The sequence below is a fragment of the Corvus hawaiiensis genome, chromosome 2 (assembly GCF_020740725.1).
Source record: "Corvus hawaiiensis isolate bCorHaw1 chromosome 2, bCorHaw1.pri.cur, whole genome shotgun sequence".
Lineage (NCBI taxonomy): Eukaryota > Metazoa > Chordata > Aves > Passeriformes > Corvidae > Corvus > Corvus hawaiiensis.
The window spans coordinates 12,534,729-12,546,762 of NC_063214.1; the positions used below are offsets into that span (position 1 = coordinate 12,534,729).

The following is a 12,034-nucleotide window of genomic DNA, read 5'->3' on the forward strand; positions in this document are numbered from 1 at the left end:
GCCTTCCACATGGAGAAACAATTGACATTTCATCCTTTACTATGTTGTTCTTGTTCTGCTTGAATTAGGATGGGTTTAAATCACTTGCTGTGAAAGTGTAATGCTGTTTAATCAGGAGTGAACACTGCTTAGCTCTGCATTTGTGATTTTTATAAAGAAAGACTGCAGTCTGAAGACATATTTCTGCCTGAAATGTGAAATTTTAAGTTCATCCACGAGCATATCACAACAATTCCATCTTTACTGTTCCTATCATTCTAGTGATCTCTTCTGTTTGTGCCTCTGTTGCCATCATGGGTGTCATTTCATGGGTCATTGTCACACACACAGACATGACGGAGATATTCCCACAACTGCATTACTGATTGATGGTGGAAGAGAAATATAAATTAAAGCTCACACTTTAAAATATGGAAGATCTACTGCTCTGACTGCTCTTAAAATTGCTGGAGACCTGGAGGTCCCTCACGGCAGTGAATGTCGTGCAGTTATATAGGCAAAGACAAACAAAAAAAGCGAAACACACACCCAGAGCATTCAAACATTTAATTGCCATTAGTTCATCTGAATGATTATGAACTTACTATAATATCTATTTTATTGAAATACCTTTAGACTTCCTTTTTTAACCAGCAGAAATAATTTTGAAGTTGTATAGCCTTTACTCTCACTCACAAAGTCTTGTCCTTTTTTTTATTGTGTGAAAACTTGTTAATAACCAAACCCAGTCTCAGAAGAAGAGAAAGAAACTCCATGACTGCACTGCTTTGGAACCACAGTGAGAAGCTTCTGTCCATGCTTTGGTCTCCTGAATTTCTAGGAACACCCAGAAATGCCCATTACACAGACTGAATATAAGCAGCACAATGTCTGTTCATCTGTTTGGCCAAGTAGGATAACACTCTCAGGAGGAAACCACTGAGCCATCAAAATTGTTTTTACATTTAGTTTAATTGCTTGACTAGTCTCAAATCCTCATCAAATGAAAATAACTGAGTGTGGACATCTAAAGCAATGGCATTTCAGCCATGACCTTGCATGCCCAGCAACAGCCACTGCTCTATAATACAGGGTGAAACAGAAAAAGAGTCCAGAGTCTCATCTGAAGCATTTAAACCTAGAAAATAACTGCCAACAATGACTGTTAGTAGTTCAAAGTAATTTATGGCCATAGGAAAATATTTAAAGGTCAAGCCATAAAAATAGGTCATTCTATTGTTTGTATTATCCGTACAGATAAGAGAGGCAGTACTGGCACTGGTTTCCAAACACACCACAGTTTGTCAGGCTCTCGTTTATCTACCTCTTGGACTTAGTTTACTTCAAATCCTTTTATGCTTTTCTATTCATTGAAGGAACACAAGATAAAAGGGAAATCTCCTTTCACCAAAAAAAAAAAAAAAAAAAAAAAAAAAAAAAGCATAATATTTTCTACTCTTGTTCTTTGTTACTTTAAATCTCAACAGTGCTGTAAGGAGAAAAGTCATCTGGAAATGCTTTGAAAAATATAAAAATATTGTCACTGTAGCCTTAAAACAAGATAGAAAGAAATCAGTTACCAAACCACGGGATTATCATGAAATCTGGAAACACTCCTTGATGGTATATTCATTATGAGAAATGGTATCAAACAAGCCCTGGAAGCCTTACATTTAGATGGGAACCAGGAAAATAAATCAGCTGCTAATTTCTTCTTCCTTTTCTAATTTGAGGAAGGGAATGGATTTTTCTCTCAGGAGTACTCCATACACAATTGGAGGCACTAACACTAACACAAAGTAGGCATAGAACTCAGGTCTGAACATAAGATATCACTTCTTCCAGGGTTTTTGGCTTTTGTTGTTGTAATTCTATTTGTTTTGGTTTTAGGAGAAAGTGGAAATTTGCCCTGTTTTCTGAGCAAACCCAACTTTATTCAGTTAAGACTGGAACAACATTTTAATGAAAAATCAATGTAAGTGTCAATAATCCAGTCAAAGGAAAATTCCTATTTTATACCATTTTACTGAGCATGCAATTATCCAAGGACTGTGCCTATTACAATGGTCAAAGCATGGGGAAGAGAACTGGAGGGTAGAAAAGAATTGAACAACAAAGGAAAAAGTTGCTATTCTTCAATTACAAGAGAATAATGTACTGAAAACTCATGAACTTTAGAGTCACAGATAATTTTGCAGAGCTCAGCCTGTAATTTAAAAATACCTTGGTAATTTCAGTCTAAAACTATGTCAGGACTAATGTCTGCCCAAAGTATCTCATGAAGACACTGTGCAATGCAAAAGATGTACTGAAGTTTTTCGGGTTCTTCTAAAAACTTGGAAGTCTGATTTATTCCCACTATGGAAACAAAAATGAAAACACAGGACTTACAAATAAATAAATATTTTAAATTAAGACAGATATTCCCACAGTACTACAAGCTAAATTAATAAATAAACACAAATTCTCCCTCTACAAATACCTTCGTTTCATCTCTCTGTCTATAAAGACAGGCTCTATTTATTTCCATGGATACTCAACACTACTTGGAAGTCATCATTTAATTACCACTACAAATCTTCAGCAAAATAAACACTGAGGTGGTAGTGACAAACAATTCATAATCTACCTTGTTTTCACCTAAATTGAAAACTGCATTCTTCTGAATTTAAACCTCGTCTCTCTTGGGATTCACTTCTGTTTGAGCTCTTAAGATATTTGCTCTTCTAACAGCTACATGATTGCAGTGTCTAGCTAGACATGTCTTCTCTCTATTAATCTATATTTAAACATTCAAAAGTAATGGCAGGGGCCTGACAAGTTAAGGAGATTAAGATTTAAGGCTAATAATCAGACAGAGCTTTTATTCCAAGCTTTTTGCTGATTAAGGGAAATGTCTGGGAAAAGTACATTACCTTTTGTTTGGCATACGGGAAACAGTGAGAGTGGGTGTTACGATCCCATTTAAACCTAGAAAAGCAAAGCAAGCTAAGTCTCTGGGCATAAACCGGAAAGAATTTAGAAGGTTCAAAATATTCCCAGAAACGAGATTAAAACCAAACGAGGTTAGATGTTGATGCCAAAAAATGGATGTATTTTATTTAATAGTAGAGAGGCAAAGAGAAGGAAAGAGAAAAGAAAGAAAGAAATGAAAAAAAGAAGTGTGTGTGGGGGGGTGGGGGAACAGGGAGAGGTGACAGGGGTTAGGTGGAAGCAAATCACCCATCTGAGGGTCCCAACGACGTCTCGTTGCTCCCCTCCATCTGGTCTGCTGGTGGTGAGGGTCCCCCGTCGCTGCCCTGGCCACGCCGCCACATGCAACGCCACGCCGCCACACGCCACTACACAACAGACTACAGAATCTTGTACAGAATACATGCTTTGGACCAGGCGGGAATGCCCATGTATCTCCCCTTGCAGGGGCCAGCTTGACACACTGTCCCTTGCAACACTGAGGGTCTGTTGCATCATCTCTGGTGCTCTGATTCAGGGTCTGAGGAGCCCTTTGAGGGGGGCCCCTGTGATGAGCCATGTCACCCCCTTCTGCTGTGGATAAGCTTCCCTCCCCTGGTGAGGACCCCTCAGCTGGGCTCCTCTGCACAGTTGGAGGATGGGCAGTCACTGCAGAGGCTTTTTCAAGATACCCAAAGCCTCTCCTCCCTCCACCTCTTGGTTCAAGGGTCTCTTCGAGCCTGGCAGCTGATAGCCCTGGGGCTGTGGTCTCCACCTTGGAGGTGTTAAGCCTGTGCTTTGTGAATGTCCCCAGCCCTGAGTTGTTACTTTATCTTATCTTCATCAGTGAGCGGTGTAAGGCCTCACTCAGGGCCCCATTCAGGGTGTGGGAGTCTTCTCTGCAGCTTTTGTAATACAGTTTTAAAAGTGCTTTAAGAAAATGTTTAAGTCATAAACTATAATATTTCAGTCTCTGACAGTGGGACAGAACAGCTTTTATTGCATTTGAGAGAAGTAATTTTTTGAGTAATTTGAGAGAAGTAATTTTTTTCTTTTTATATTTTAAAATTTTGCTAGAGCATAGTCTGATTTATATATAACAGAACAAAAGATAATATAAAAGTTTTTCTCACTAGAAACTCTTTTATCCAAAGCTGTTCTAGCCTGTAAGGTAAAAAGATGCCATGTCTTTGTATCCATTTCCCTGTGAGTACTTTGGCTCATGCATTTTAAGAATTCCTGTGATGCTCTGCATGGTGTAAAATAGATGTGTGTGAACAAAAGCTGAGGGGAAGTTTAAATAAGCTCATTCAAGTCCCTTCTGCACTTTCAAAATATCTCATGAAGCTTGGAAGACAGGAAAGATCCCTCCCCATCACCTAACAATTTCTCCAACAGCAGAAGCCTCTTTCTCCTATTAACTTCACTCTCCCTGTTCTGGAGCAGCTCTCCCCTACAAGTTCATGGAGTAGCTGTTCTGCAGTGGGTAAGATCAGCTAGAGCAGGTTTCCTAGAAACACAGAATGGCCTGGGCTGGGAGGGACCTTAAAAATTCTCTCATTTCAACCTGCTGCCATGGGCAGGGACCAGGTTGCTCAGAGACCCATCCAGTCTGGCCTGAAACACTTTCAGGGATGTGGCATCCACAACTTCCCAAGGAAACCTGTTCCAGTGCTTCATCATCTTCACAGGGAAGAATTTCTTCCTAATATCTGATCTAAACCTACTCTCTTTAATTTTGAAGCCATTCCACCTTGTCCTGTCACTCCAGGCCTTTGTAAATAGTCTCTTCTCCATCTTTCCTGTGGGCTACCTTCAGGTACTGGAAGGCCACAATTAAGTCACCCCAGAGACTTCTCTTTTCAAAGTTGAGCAATCCCAAATCTCTCAGCCTTTCTTCCTCTGATTGCTTTCAACAAAAATATGACAGGCAAAGATTTTTTTTCTGAAATAAGAATAATCTGTTCTGTAAGAAGTTGCCTATAAAAATACATGGCTACAGAAATCATAAAAAAGTAAACATTTCTTACATAATCTGCTCTAGTGGACACCAAGGTTTTCTTATGGTTTCACCCTCTGAGAAGTTGAGCTGGTACACTGTCATGGTCTAAAGCCTGAAAGTCTTTAATCTGCTCGGTTGTTGCAGGGTGAGGTCCTTTACACAGTGTGCAGTGTGTGCCAAGAGCACTCCCTGATTTCTTCTTGCAGGCAGATCTCTGTGAATATGCTTAGTGCTGGACATTTTGTACATAACTTGTGTGGCTCCAACAAAAAAAAGGAAAGAAAAGTTGAATTTTTTTGGTTCCATTTGTGGATAATCCAGTTTTCCCTTTCACTTCCCTAACTTCCCTAACCAAGCAGAGGCTTGTTGGGGCCCTCCCCCCCCGCCATGTAGCCCTGGGAGAGGGGCCCTGAGGGGACAGGCACGGGGTTTCCTAGCCCCTGCTCAGCCTCGTTCCCCGTTGGTTGTTTTGCGTTTCCCTGCGCGGGCAAGGACCCTCGGGTCCCGTGATTGTAAGAGTTCCTCGGCAGAGCTCCGGCCACGCGGCTGGAGAAATAACCATCTCTGAAACATCTACCAAGAATCTGTCCATTTATATTTCTTTTCCACGGGACTCCTGGTTTGATATGTCGTGTTACAGTATCCCCACTGTAACAGAGCAACATCTCCTGTCACATTGCCCCCAGTTGCTCCAGCTGCTCCTGCCAACAGCCCCCTGCAGGAAGGAGCACAGACCCCAGTGCGCGTTGGCTTTGGCTGCCCATGGGCAGAGAAGCCCCCCGGGGCACAGGTCTCTGGGGCAGGAGACGGGCGCCAGTGCTGCCAGGGCTCGAGGGGTGGCAGGTCTGCTTCGGCAGGGACTCTGCCACACCTGCCGATTGCAGCGTTCCCCGGGCCCAGGGGTCAGAGCAGCATTCGTGCCCTGGCCCACACGTTCCCTGTCTGCGTCACACCCCTGGGCTTAGGATGGCCACCGGCCGGGACGCGTCCCAAGGAGGCCGTGCCAGCTTCTGTGGAAGGCCCCGTGCCCTTCCCGCCGCGGCTGCGTCGGCAGCCGTGGGGGCTCCTGCTGCTGCCCCGAGCCCGCAGAGCAGGGGAGCGTTTGCTTATGGTTGGAGCCGTTGCTTAAGTTCCTGTCGGGCTGTCTTAGACACTCGGGGCAAGGGATTCCTTCCAAGCTGGGCCACTTGGGGCGGGCTGGGGGCGGCCCAGGGCAGGTGGCATTGTGTGCAAGGGCCCTTTGTGACACGGTGCAGCACGGTCACCGTGGGTGTCCCAGGGCCCTTTGTGACACGTGCCGCTGACATAGGTGCTGGCGGCGACGCGGCCACGCCACAGTGCTCGGAGCACGCGACGGGACAGGACGGGACAGAGCGGTGCCGCACAGCCCACTCGTTCCTTGCCGACCCGGAGCTTTTCCGAGGCATTACTCCTGCAGTGCCCTCGAGGCCAGACTGCAGGACTTGGTGACTCGGAGCTTTTCCGAGGCGTCTCCCTTTCCTGCGGCCGCTGCCCTCGAGGACAGACCGTGGGATTTGGTGACCTGAATCATTTACGAGGAGTCTCCTGTCATTGTGGCGGAGCCCTCTGAGACCAGAGTGCAGGACTTGCTCTCCTGTAGCCTCCCTGAGGCTTCTCTGTCGCAGGTGCCTTCAAGGCACAACTGCACGACCTGCTGACCCGGAACCTTCCCAGGCATCTCTCCTGCAAGTAGCCATACATCTACTCAGTGTCATGGAGCAGAGGCCCCTGACCGTGCCCAAGCAGGCCTTGGGGGAGGAAGAAGGCCCTGGAGCTGCCCCAGCACAGCAGCCTGCAGAGCTGGAGCAGTTCCAGCAGCCGCAGGAGGGTGAGTGGCAGAGCTGGGCCCCAGGGCTGGTGCCTGCAGCCAGCTAGGCCCCGTCCCATCCCATCCCATCCCATCCCATCCCATCCCATCCCATCCCATCCCATCCCATCCCATCCCATCCCATCCCATCCCATCCCATCCCATCCCATCCCATCCCCTGGGAACATGCCCATGGACAGGAGGGAAGAGGGGCCGGGGCAGACCCCCCCGCAGCGGCCGTGCCCCATGCCCCGGCCCAGGCCCGGGCTGTGTTCTCCGGCCTCTCCCGCAGCCCCTCAGCTCTGGCCGCGCTCGCTCTTTGCCAGATGCAGCCGTGGACCGGACACAAGAGCAGGGCCCCGCCCGTGGCCGCTTCCGCAGAACAGCGCAGGTACCTGCAGCCATCCCCACCCGGGCTGGGCCTGCTGTCGCTGCTCAGCCGAGCACCGCGCTGGCAGCACCCCATGGAACATCCCTCCCTTCTTTGCCCTTCTCCTGCAGATGATTTGCAAATTCATCAGGAGAATTCGGGCGGAAGAGAGCAGCGTCACGGGCACTGGGGTCAGAGCATACCCTCACATCTTCAAAACCAAGACCAGTGCCGCCCTGCTGGATATGCTTGTGGAGGAGGGCGTTTCCAGCCCAAAGCAAGTAAGCAGCCTGTGGCCAGGGCTGGAGCCCCCCAGGAATCACTCGGCCACCCAAGCCACGCCCGCTGGTCACTTTAAGCCTTTGAGGCCATCACAGTGTGCTGGGAAGGGAAGCGCTTCTCTGCAGAAGCTGGGGACATTAGTCCCTCTGGCAGCTTTCCAACTCTCCCTGTGCCTTCTCCAGGTGCCCGCCGTGGTGAGGTACATCCACCAGTGGCTCCTGTCCAATGAGTATCCTGAGTACAGACTGTCCAGGACCCTTCTGGATCTGACTGAGGCCTACCCCACTGATGTGGTGATGACTATCCTGCGTGTGGCCCCATCATGTGACAGGTATGGGGCCCACCTGCCCAGAGGGCCCAGGGCTCACCAGCCCATCGCCCTGTGGAGCCCGTCCCAGGTGTCTGACAAACGCAGAGTTCCAGGGCCCTCTGGCTCCTCCGTTTCCCAGCCCTGGCATGTCAGCCCCCAAGCCTGCTGCCATGCTCCCTCCCTGCCCCTCAGGGGCCCGTCCTCACAGCGGTGGGCTGCCTGGGTGCTGCCTGTGAGGGGCACTGGGCAGAGGCAGGGCTGGCAGCCAGCTCAGGTCCCCGCTGCTGCCCAGGCCACGGTGCTGTGGCCGAGATCCCCCCTGAGACGGAGCTCTGACCCCACAGAGCTGCCACGGCCATGTGGAAGACGCTCATGTGCTCAGTCAGGACTTCAAAGACAGTCATGCCGCTACTCCTCGATGTGCTGGAGAGCTGGCCAGAGCACAGCACGCGCACCTCCGACGGGGACGACACAGACGTCTTTGCCCTGGCTGTGAGTTTCTGGAACCGGCCCTTGCTCGCCCCCCGCGTCGCCGCTCCAGCAGTTCTCCATCCTCCTTCCCCCACTGCATCTGCCTGCCTCAGGCGCTGGGCTGAAACTGGGGCTAGGGGCAGGTTCAGGGGCACCAGGCCCGGTGCTCCCCCCTGCGTCTCCCCTGGCCTCTCCCTCCCACGCTCGGGCCCTGCCACATGGACACCTCGGCAGTGAGCGCTGTCTCGGCGTGGTCTGTCCTCTGCAGGCAACTCTGGTGATGTGGAAGATCCTCCAGGTGCCCTGTGTGCCACACGTAGTGACAGTCTATTTGCCCCGCCTCTTTGTGCATCTGCTCTTCCAAGTGTTCTTCAGCACAGTGGAGATGCCAGAGAAGGTCGAGAACTTGTGGAGAGCATGCCAGGAGCAACATGGCCTTGCCACCGACCCCAACAGGTGCTCCATGCCAGTCCTCCTGTCCCACCCATGTCCCCAGGGCAGGAGCCAGTGCCCCCAGCGTGACCTGGGCTTTGCTCTGCACACAGGTTTGCAGTGCAGACCCTGAAGGACCTGCTCTGCCGACTCTACTATGAGGACGTGGTGGTGGCCGTGGAACACAAGCGTGGCTGGGACACGCTGCTCAGTGCTGACACCCACCACCACGCAGTGGGTCTGCTGGCCAGGTGAGGCCCCCTCCTCCCCAGCTGCCCTCGGCATCTGTGCCCTGTGTCCCGGGTGCCCCACACAGTCCCCGTGGTCATGGGCCAGAGGGCCTTGTCACCGGGGGACGGCCGGCCGGCCAAGGACACTGGAAAAGGCCGGGAGAGGAGGGTCCCCAAGAGCAGCCGCCTCCCAAAAGACCCAGGTCCCCTTGCAGGGTGGCGGGGAAAGACCAGACCTGTGTGAGTCTGTCCTGGCAGAGGTTTGCCCCCCCGGCTCACGGTCTTGCTTCCTTTCTCCTCCTGCCAGGGAGATGTCCCGGGCCTCCAAACTCGTGCGTTTCCGGATCGTTTGCCACCTGTTCAGGCTGCTCAGCGGGGAGGAGCCACGCCGGGATCTGCCTGCCCTGGCGTTCCTTGTGGAGGTGAGCCCGATGGCCAGCGCAGCCTCGCGGAGCTGCCTGCCAGCTCTCTGCCCTCTCGTAGCCGCAGCTGCCCGGGACGGTGCCCGCGCCCTGTGCTGCTGCCTGGGCCCAGCGCTGCACGCTCGCGGGCTCGTGCCGGCCGGCTCCCCCGTCACTCCCCTGTGCCTTTCAGGTCCTCTCAGATCCCCCTTTCCAGCGTTGGCTGGACTGGAGTAGATGCGGTGACAGCGTCCTGGAGATCATGTCCAAGAACCTGCGGAGCGAGTGCAGGGAGAGGCGTCGCCTGGCGCTCAGAGGCCTTGTGGTGCTCAGCAAGCATCCCTCGATGGTGAGAAGGGGGCAGCGGCTGAAGCTGCGCTGGCAGCGTGGGGCTGGGGAACGCAGTCGCTTGGGCTTGGCTGGGCTTCGGGCACTGAGGCAGCTGCTCCCAGCTCTCCTGCCTCCCGGTTCAGCTGCCCGAGTGCTTCGGGACAGGCCTTTGGCCTCTGGGCCCTGCAGCAGCAGGGTGCGGTTGCACAGCCTTGTGTTCCGCACAGACCAAAGGAATGTGGAGCCTGACCGAAAGCCTCGTGGAGCTCCTGCAGGAAGACGACAGCGACGTGGTTGGGATGACCGTCGCCGTCCTCAGCTACTTGTTCCTGTACAGTGGTGCCCCGATACCCAGCCCCATCGCCCTGCAGCTGGCTGAGGCCCTCCTGCCACTCTTTGACAACGTAAGGCTCCGTGCCCCCAGCCACGGCCACTGGCTGCTGCCCGGACACTTTGTGCCCTGTGCATTTTCAGGCCCGTGCCCAGGTGGGCCTGGAGCGGCCGATGCGGAGGTCTGTCTTTCTTCCTTTCATACAGGATGATAGCCAGGTGCGGCTGCGCTCCATGTTCGTCTTCCAAGAGATGATGCCTTTATTAACGGCAAAGGGAAAAAAGGCCCTGAAGTCACACGTGCGCCAGAGCCTGCTCCCACTCTCCTTCCACTGCCATGACGAGGACTGGCACGTGGCCAATGTGAGGACTCCTGGGCTGCCGGGGTTCCCCTGGGAGGGGGCTCGGCCGCCTCCTGCCCTGGCGCCGCATGGGCTGCAGCATCCTCCTGGCCTCGGCACAAGGACACGGGTCCTGTGCCCTGGGCTGTGCTGCCATCTCCCGCTCTCTGCTGCTCTCCAGGCCTCCCGGGAAACGCTGCGTTGTGCGGCCAGCTTCCTGAAAAGGAGAGATCTCGAACGCATGCTGGACGTGGATCAGACATGGAGGTTCGGCGAGGGTCTGGTAAGGACGGCCTGGAAGCCCAAGTCGCAGCCTGGAGAAGCCCCCTGACTGCGGTGCTCCGTGTGTGGGGCTGGCAGCTGTGCCCCCCGCCCAGTGCTGCAGCCAGGGGCTCCAGCCTGCGCCCCACACGCTGCTCCCATCCCTGGGCCGCGCGGGCTCTTCTCCAGGCTCCTGTGGCCCCGAGCCGGGTGCCCACGGAGCCCCGGCCCCGCTGGGCTCTGGGGCGGGGGGGCACCGCGGCTCCCCGGGCAGCGCCCGGCCCTCGGCCCCCTCCAGAGCCCGGCGCCAGCGGCGCTGGCCGGGCCTCAGCGCTGTGCGGGCAGGGGAGGCCAGGGCGGGCCGCAGGCAGCGCCCGGCCAAGGGGCTGAGCCCGCGCCAACCCTTCCCTCCTGGCGCTCTCTCCAGCTGGCAGAGGACAGGAGCCGAGCGGCCGAGCACTCGCGGCGGGCCCTGCCGTACCTGCGGAGCCCACAGGAGTCCCTGCGACAGGCGGCCATCAGGTTCATTGGTGAGCCACGAGCCCGGGGCCCCTCCCCTCCCCGCCCCGCCGCAGCGCGGCCCCAGCCCCGGCTGCTGCCCCGGCAGCGGGATCCGGGCCAGGGGCCGTGGAGCCCCGCCTGCCCCCGGGGCTGCCACCGCCCTCTCGCAGCCGTGCCCTCGGGCGTCGGGATGCGGCGAGGGCCCGGGCTGAGCCCTGCCGGGGCGAGGAGAACGTGCGGCCGCAGGGCTGGCAGCGCCGCTGAGAGGGAGCTGTGCCGCTGGGGCCGTGACAGGCTCTGTGTTCCCAGGCATCGCCGGGCGGCACCTGAGGGGCCAGCAGGAAGAGCTCCAGCTCATCTGCGAGGGTGAGTGAGTGCAGCCGGCTGTCAGCGGGGGCTGGCGGGGGGAGCTGCAATCCCTGCCCCGGCTGCGGAGGGCTCTGCTCCCTGCGCGGACGAGCGGCGGCGTGGGCAGAGCACAGAGAGGTTTCAGGGGCGCGTGGGGGATTTGTGGCCAGCACCTTCGGATGTCCAGGGGCCTTCGATCCCGTTGGTCCCTGCTCCCTCTTGGCCATGGCCAGAGCAGGCTGGGATGGCCCTGGCAGGGGGGGTCTCCTCGGGTCCCCGCAGATGCGGAGTCTGACCGTGCCTCTGTTCCTCTCTCTTGCAGCCCTTGAAGACGCGTCCCGTGACATCAGCCCTGCCGTTTCCAGCCTGGCGCGTCAAACAGCCTACGTCCTGCGGGCCCTGGAGAGAGCTCCGCGCTCCATCTTCCAGGTGCTGCGAGATGGACTCCGCAGGGCATGCAGGACACGGCCTCGTCTGTCGGGCCGTGGCTAGCTGCAGTGCTGCAGCTCTGCAGCGACCTGATCTGGGAGGCTCTCTCTGCTGGGGCCACCTGAGCCAGCGGGCATTTTTCTTTCAGATGGTTCTTTTCTTCTTTTGGTTTTTCCTTTATATGTAAATATAGAATGTGTTTGTCTGAGATTAAAAATAGTTCATGCCTCAACCATC

General features: G+C 54.3%; 1 long non-coding RNA gene across 1 annotated transcript; it reads left to right on the top strand.

Annotated features, from left to right (window-relative positions):
- Nucleotides 1-11,057: 11,057 nt before the first annotated feature.
- LOC125322124 lies at nt 11,058-12,034 on the top strand. The gene is made up of 2 exons (XR_007201852.1): nt 11,058-11,386; nt 11,691-12,034. It is a non-coding gene; the product is annotated as an uncharacterized LOC125322124 (long non-coding RNA).